Source organism: Labeo rohita, chromosome 14 (assembly GCF_022985175.1).
Source record: "Labeo rohita strain BAU-BD-2019 chromosome 14, IGBB_LRoh.1.0, whole genome shotgun sequence".
Taxonomy (NCBI): Eukaryota; Metazoa; Chordata; class Actinopteri; order Cypriniformes; family Cyprinidae; genus Labeo; species Labeo rohita.
This window is the reverse complement of record NC_066882.1, coordinates 17807099-17814688: the sequence shown is the minus strand read 5'-3', so window position 1 is coordinate 17814688 and position 7590 is coordinate 17807099.

Sequence of the window (7590 nt, the reverse complement as noted above, 5' to 3'; positions counted from 1 at the left end):
GAGGAGAAAATGAGTTTTTTGGTCTACGTTTCTGAACCGAAGTACACTGAAGAGCTAACCACGCGTGACCTTTCTGACGTGATTACATAATGTAAAGCTATGTGCATTGCAAAGCTATTGCAAGACAAGCATTTGTGGGTTTTTTCTTTAGAAAATGATTGGGAAATGACCCTTTCCTCGGCTGGGATCTTGTAGAGCTCAGATCGTTGTAAATCTGCAATTTGGACCTTCAACCCACTGACCCCTATTCAAGTCCACTACTGAGAAAAATTCTGGAATGTTTTCCTTAAAACCTTAATTTCTTTTCGACTGAAGAAAGAAAGAAATGAACATCTTGGATGACATAGGGGTGAGTAAATTATCAGGAAATTGGGTGGTTTTGACAGATTTGAACAATGAAAAAGTGTGAATAAAGAACGCTTAACTTTAACACAAAGCACCTTTTTTTTTCACAATTTCACAGGAGCATATGGTTCTAAACTGATCTGTTACTACATAAACGTTTAAAGAACCATCATTTTTTAGAGAGTTTCTGGAGCTTACATCTAACCCAGGCTTTCTCCATTTTGCACCCTCTTACCAAAAAGGCCAGCTCCGTCACTACTCCCATGTGCCATTTTTTAAAAATAAAAGTGTCCTTAAGGATAGCAACCAGTTTTAAACTGAAACATGTCATGACTCGTAAATAGGCCTTTGAAAAATTGCCCAGAGTTATTTACATTCTGGAGCCACTTTAGCAAGAGATTGATTGTTTTATGCATCTGGTAGCTCTTAAAACAGAGTATCTTAGCATTGGTGCTACCCACCTTTGTTCTCTTGTCATGACATCAACTGTTGTCAGGTCAAATTATTCCTATAGTGCTTTTCATAATGCTTTTCAAAGCTGCTGTAATGCCTTAATTCTTAACGTTGAGCAGTTTTAGCGCTAAGTAGTTTATTCAGGGAGCTGCTAGAGAGTCACTTCATAATGATTTAATCGCCTGGTGAGGAAGCCAGAGGAGACTGGCAGGGAACCAAACACTCAATTTTAACAGGTGAGAGACAAAAAAAAACCTTGGGAGAATCCAGGGACACTGAAGGAGACAGTTCTTTTCTCATTAAACAGTCCGAATGTAATATCAACATAAAATTAACAGGTTTGTTTGAGGTTTGTCTGTGATTCACTGATGAAACAGACAGATTTTGTGTCAGTTTGGTTGTGGCGACAGTTCAGTCTTTGTGAGGCCAAACGCAAAAAACAGGAGGAGGGTACACAGGGTTTCTTCACAATTGTCATCCTGTCAACAAGTGCCTGCAACTGTGGATTTCAAGCACTCTCTTTTTGTAACTGATGTAAGGGAACGAGTTGAAAGTACGTGTCAGATTTCTCCTGGTGTCCTTGTTGGTTCTTTGTGGCAAAGCTGATTTATGTGACATTAGCTCAAACAGTTCTTGGATGTGTGTTCTTCAGTGGAGCCTAAATGTTAAAGGGGTCATCGGATGCCCATTTTCCACAAGTTGAAATGATTCTTTAGGGTTTTAATGAAAAGTCTACAATATACTTTGGTTAAAAATTCTCAGTGGTAGTGTAAAAAACACCCTTTTTACCTTGCCAAAATGAGCTCTGCAAAAGTCATCCCATTCTGAGGGATTGTTCCTTTAAATGCAAATGAGCTCTGCTCGCCTTGCTCTTTTCTTCACTTTGTGGAGTGACGAGTCTGTTTACTTTAGGCGCGAAACTTGCTAACTTGCATGTTATTAGGAAAGGTGATTGCAGAGATTCATAAAAAAATCCTTATACTCACTTCTGCTGTAGGTGAAGCTGGATCACAAATGATTCGTGCGAACATAGATGGATATATGAAGATCGGGAGGCCATTCCCTTCACAAACAAACATAATCCACTGCATCTTCAGCGGCTCAGATGTCGTGAGTAAGTGACAACCACTATGTTCATTATTACATCCAGCAACAGAACACCTCAGTCACTCAATCTGAGATTTTCTTGTCTAACTCACATCCCTGCTCCTGCATCGAAACAATGGAGGTTGGAGTGTTACAGCTGATCTGAGGTAAAACGCTCATGTCAAACAACTATCTTGGGAGCCGCCTCTGTCAGTGTAAAAAAAAAAAAAACACTGCATGGATTTTATCATTATAGGGTAGATTTGTGCATACACTGCTAGCACACATATTATTGTTTAAACAACATGTAAAATTACCAGTTTTTTATTACCAGTCAAAGTTACTTATATCCATAAAATTTGCAAAGACAAAATATTATGGCTGCTTGGGTGCCTTTGACAAAATGTAAAAGAATGCTACATCAAATTAGTCTTACATAAACAAACAAGTGCAAAAACTTAAAATAGAAATAGTCTTATATATTAGGGCAGGCAGTTTAATGTGTTATGAAAAATAGCACAATTAAAATATTTTAAAGCAGTTGGCACAGTGGACACGAACATTACATGGGCAGCAAGAGCAATATGACATGAGTCCTGATTTTGTCCCGATCTATCACAAGCTTAAATGTCATTTTATACAACAGTTCAGTAAATAAGAAGTTGATATTGTATTTTATTTTAAACACAATATTATGTGTTTTGCTCAATTTTGCAGAGAACATATTACCTTTAAAGCCATAACAGATTAGTTGCGTGTTTCCGAGCAACACAGCAGTGTTTATTTTTTGAATAATTCTGCTTTTTGAACGAATCACGTGAACCAATGATTCAATGGCCTATTCATAAAGAGAGCCATTTACTTCATTTCTGAATGAATCAGCCGTTTGAACGAACTGAATGAATGATTCAGTTTCTTATTTAGAGTATCATTTCATTAAAAAAATAAAATAAAATAAAGCAAATAAAATAAAGAAGAAGAAGAAAAATAAAAATATTAAAGGGATAGTTGTCCCAAAAAAAAGTAAATTCTGTCGTCATTTACTCACCCTAATGTTGTTTCAAACCTTTCTTTTGTGGAACAGGAAAGAATGTATTTTGAAGACTGGCGGTAACAAAACTCTTTTGATTACCAATGACTTTTATTGTATGAACAAAAATTACTGAAATTATCAAATCTCATCTTTTTATGTGTGTAGTAAATTCTATGTTGAATCAAATAAAATATTTCTTTGCTACAATGTGTAATGTCTGCTTGATACAAAAATCTTACCACAAATCTTTTGTGCATATTTTCACTGTCAAATTTATTTTGCGATTAATTAGAATGAATTAATCAAAACATCATGTAATTAATTAGATTAAAAAAATTAACCAATTGGCAGCCCTAGTACTGATCTGGCTAATTTTGCAAGTTTTGTCAATTTTGCCAAAACGTAATCGCCAGAGGCAAGCCTCCGTTTCACCTCCTCAACATATTCGCATCTTTCTCGCGCTAATCGAAACGCATCACATGACCGCTCATTTACCACGCAAGCCCATGCCTGGCCCGAGCCCGTGTAAAATGATATAAATTAAGCCTGAACCCGTCGGGTCCTGTCGGGTTCGGGCAAAGATCTTCAGCTCTACTATGCATCCCGGTCAGTAGCAGCAGCAGTGAAATGTGTTCAGCGCTGCTGGGCGCACTATCAGTGAGCGCAGGACCGCGCTGAAGCCATGGATTCAATAAATTTCCTCCACAAAAACATGTAGCCTAATCTTGGTGAGTAAAGGTTTTTTCAAATTATAACTAAATATTAATTGAGTCTTAAATGCATAATGTAGACAGAGTATATAGGCTAATGTTGGCATTATTCTTTTATTACATTTCAGCTGCTATTCACCGTCGCGTTGAGGCCGGATTGTGGAGAGAAGTAGCAAAGCAAATCCCGCTGAGCCTTTATCTTACTTTCGTTATTGCCAAATACCCATCTTAATTTAGAATTTATATTAATTTAATTTATTAAGAAAGACTCATTTTTATTGGCGCGTTGGCCTAGTGTATGCCTACACTGTAAAAAACAATTTGTTGAGTCAACTTAAAATAATTTGTAACCTGGCTGCCTTAAAATTTTAAGTTCAGTCAACTCAAAAACAGTTTATTCAACTTGAAATGTTCAATTATACTAAGTGACAACTTAGATATTTGAGTTGAATCAACTTCATGGGTTACTTACCCATCTGTTAAGTTTAGCAAACACAAATATCTAAGTTGTTACTTAGTACAACTTAACATTTCAAGTTGACTAAACTTATTTTAGTTGACTGAACTTAAAATTTTAAGGCAGCAGGGTAACATTATTTTATGCTGACTCAACAAATTGTGTTTTTTATTTTTTACAGTGTAGGCCTATTTAGAGTGCTGAGATGTTACGATGTTACAAAGGACTTATTTTATTTATTTGTTCCAACTTCCAAGTAGCCTACAGCCTAAGTTAGTCTTGAATAAATTATGTTAAAACATGTATAAATGACTCATTCTTGACAAAAGGCAAAAGAGCTGTGTGCTTGCGCACAGTTGAATAATGTCGGGCTCTAAACGGGTTCGGGCTTTTAAAAAGCTGTCAATCAAAATGTACTTGTCGGGCTCGGGCCGAATTCTGTCGGGCCCGATTACAGCTCTAAGCCCTAATACCATTATTACTATTTATCAAAATGTGTAAAGGTAAAAGCTTCAATGCTGCAACTCAATAAAATATATGAAGGATGCCAAGGGTAATTGTGTTATTGCACTAATATGATAAATATAATTTATAAAGTATAATTTGACAGTTTTTTTTTTTTTTTTTTTTCCCCCTCTTGATTAAACCCTTCACACATTCATTTGCTCTCTCTTCCCTTCTCAAAGAAGCACACACGAAGTATGGGAAAATAAATTGAAACAATTTATTGCAGATGTGTTTTGTTCTGTGTGTCCCTGCAGAAAAAGATTACAAATCTTCTTCATTTGCTCATGTGTAGATTTTGGTGAGTACTATTTTTACTAGTTCTCGAATTGTTTGTTTGGTAAGCTCAAGATGAATTTAAAAGACACTCATATATTTATCAGTGCAGTGCAGTGAAGATCATATTAGAGATGTTTTTCTGCTTTTTAAAAGAGCATGATGTAGATCCATTAGATTAATCCTACATATTACCATTGATATATGATGAGTAATATATTGGTTTTGAATAAATTCTAATTTTTATCATATTTCTGAGAGGAGCGGAAATGCAAGCAGTTGAAAAAGAGAGATGGATGCATCAGCATTATTGAGTTTCTGTGTGAGTGTATGTGAATAGCCATCCAATCCGCTCTTTTCTCCTTTATTGTTCATTCTCTTTCTCTCATATGTCCCTCTACAGCTGTGGATTCTGTCCAGTCTTGTGTTTCGAGAGTTAGCGTGAAGCGTGAAGCTAGTGGAGATACAGATCTGCTTTCTTTCCCCCAGAGCACTGGCACAGGTCACCAGTCACATTTCTCTTTAACTGGCCAACTGGACAGGTTAACAATATAACAGTATAACCTTGAGCTGTGATCATCTGTATAATGGGTGAGATTTTTCCCTGAATCAATCATGCAGAATCCTCAAGACCTCTTTTTTCCTCTAGCTGTTTGATGGACACATGAAGTTTGATCCTAGAAGAATAAAACTAACAATGTTCTTCATGCTGATATATCCAAAAAGTGTTTTTTCTGGGTGAACTTTTCATGTATTTAAAGCTTTTTTTCTGTCCTACTTGTTTTCCTGTCTTACCTCAGCAATGCTGAGATATTATTAATTTAAAAAAAGGGAAAAAGTTCATTTTGATTGAAGATGTCCCTGCAGGGTGCGCTGCAGTGGGATGATTGTATAATACATCTTTCTCAAAAGGCTATTTTCACAGTGTGACACTGAGACAGGACGGCAAGTCCTTGCAGGACAGTAATGTTTCAACAGCTGTACTTCTGAGTTAAGAATGTTTTTAAATACCAGACAGATTGGCTTGTTTATCTTAAAAGGATAAAATGTCAATTTTAGAATTGCATTTCAACTCATTTACGAAAATAGGCATATATATATATATATATACACACACACACACTCAAATATTAAAAGCTAATGTTAAAAATGATTTCATACAGGGTATAAGAGTTATGGCACTCCACTTAGAAAACCTCTATAATTTTGTAGAGATCTGAGTGATTCATATCTCTATACAACCTTTGTGACAACTGCGGAAAATTACAGCGTCTGATTTATGAGAAGACATATCGTGCATATTTGTGTACACTACTGTTTAAAAGATTTATTTTTAATGCTATTGAAAGAAGTCTCTTAATGCACATCAAGGCTGCATTTGTTTGATCAGAAATTAAGTAAAACAGTAAAATACCATTACAATTTAAAATAACTGTTTCTATTGTAATATATTTTGAAATCAATTTATTTTTCTGATGGGAAAGCTGAACTTTTAGCATCATTACTCCAGTCTTTAGTGTCACTTGATTTTTCAGAAATCATTCTAATATACTCAAGAAACTTTGCCTAGTATTATCAACACTGAACATCACGTTGTTCTGAGTACTGTGTTTTTGTTAGTTTGTTTCTGAGTCAAATTCAGAATTGGGAGTTATTGTCAGAATTGGTAGATATAAAGTCAGAATTGGGAGAAAATTTTTCAATATTTTTAGATAAATTTTAGATTTTTAGTCAACAACAACTAAACAATTGCAAGATATTAACTCAAAAGATCACAAAATAAAAAAAAAGGTTTGTATCTCACAGTTTTAAGTTTATATCTTGCAATTCGAGATTTACACAGGCAGAAATGGGCTTCCATACTAAACTGTAAAATTTCTGCTATAAAATACCACTAAATCTGCATAAAATTTCACATTTTCGACTTTCAAAAAAAAAAAAAAAAAAAATATATATATATATATATATATATATATATGCAGAATCTGCTAAATGAGAGGGATCATACAAAATGTATGTTATTTGTTATTCAGTACTGACCTGAATAAAATAGTTCACATAAAAGATGTTTACATATAGTCCACAAGAGAAAATAATAGTTGAATTTATAAAAATTACCCTGTTCAAAAGTTTACATACTTTTGATTTTTAATACTGTGTTGTTACCTGAATGAGTTTTTTTTTTTTTTTTAGTCATAGTTCATGAGTACCTTGTTTGTTCTGAACAGTTAAACTGATCACTGTTCTTCAGAAAAATCTCTTAGGTCCCACAAATTCTGTGGAGAAAGTTATAAGGAAACGTGATGCATCAAGAGCCGGGGGTGAAAACTTTTGAACAGAATGAAGATGTGTACATTTTTCTTATTTTGCCTAAATATTAGTACTGGCCTTCAGAAGCGACAGAAGATACTTACATGTTTTCCAGAAGCCAAAATAACTTTATTATTTTATATAAGTTTATTATTTTATATTATGTTACATTATTACGTTTATTTTCAAAAAATTTATTGAGTAAAACAGAACATTATGTGTTCAAGTGATTTTCTAACAAACTGATAATTTTAATGATTCATTTCATTCAATGTTCATTTGAGCAGAAGTGTTGAGTTGAGCTCTGAATGGCGTACATAATGTATTGAAGCTTGGTTTCATGAAACTGTATTCACATTTATTCATTTAGCAGGTGCTTTTATCTACATTTACAAGAGACCAGGATCTGACACTGG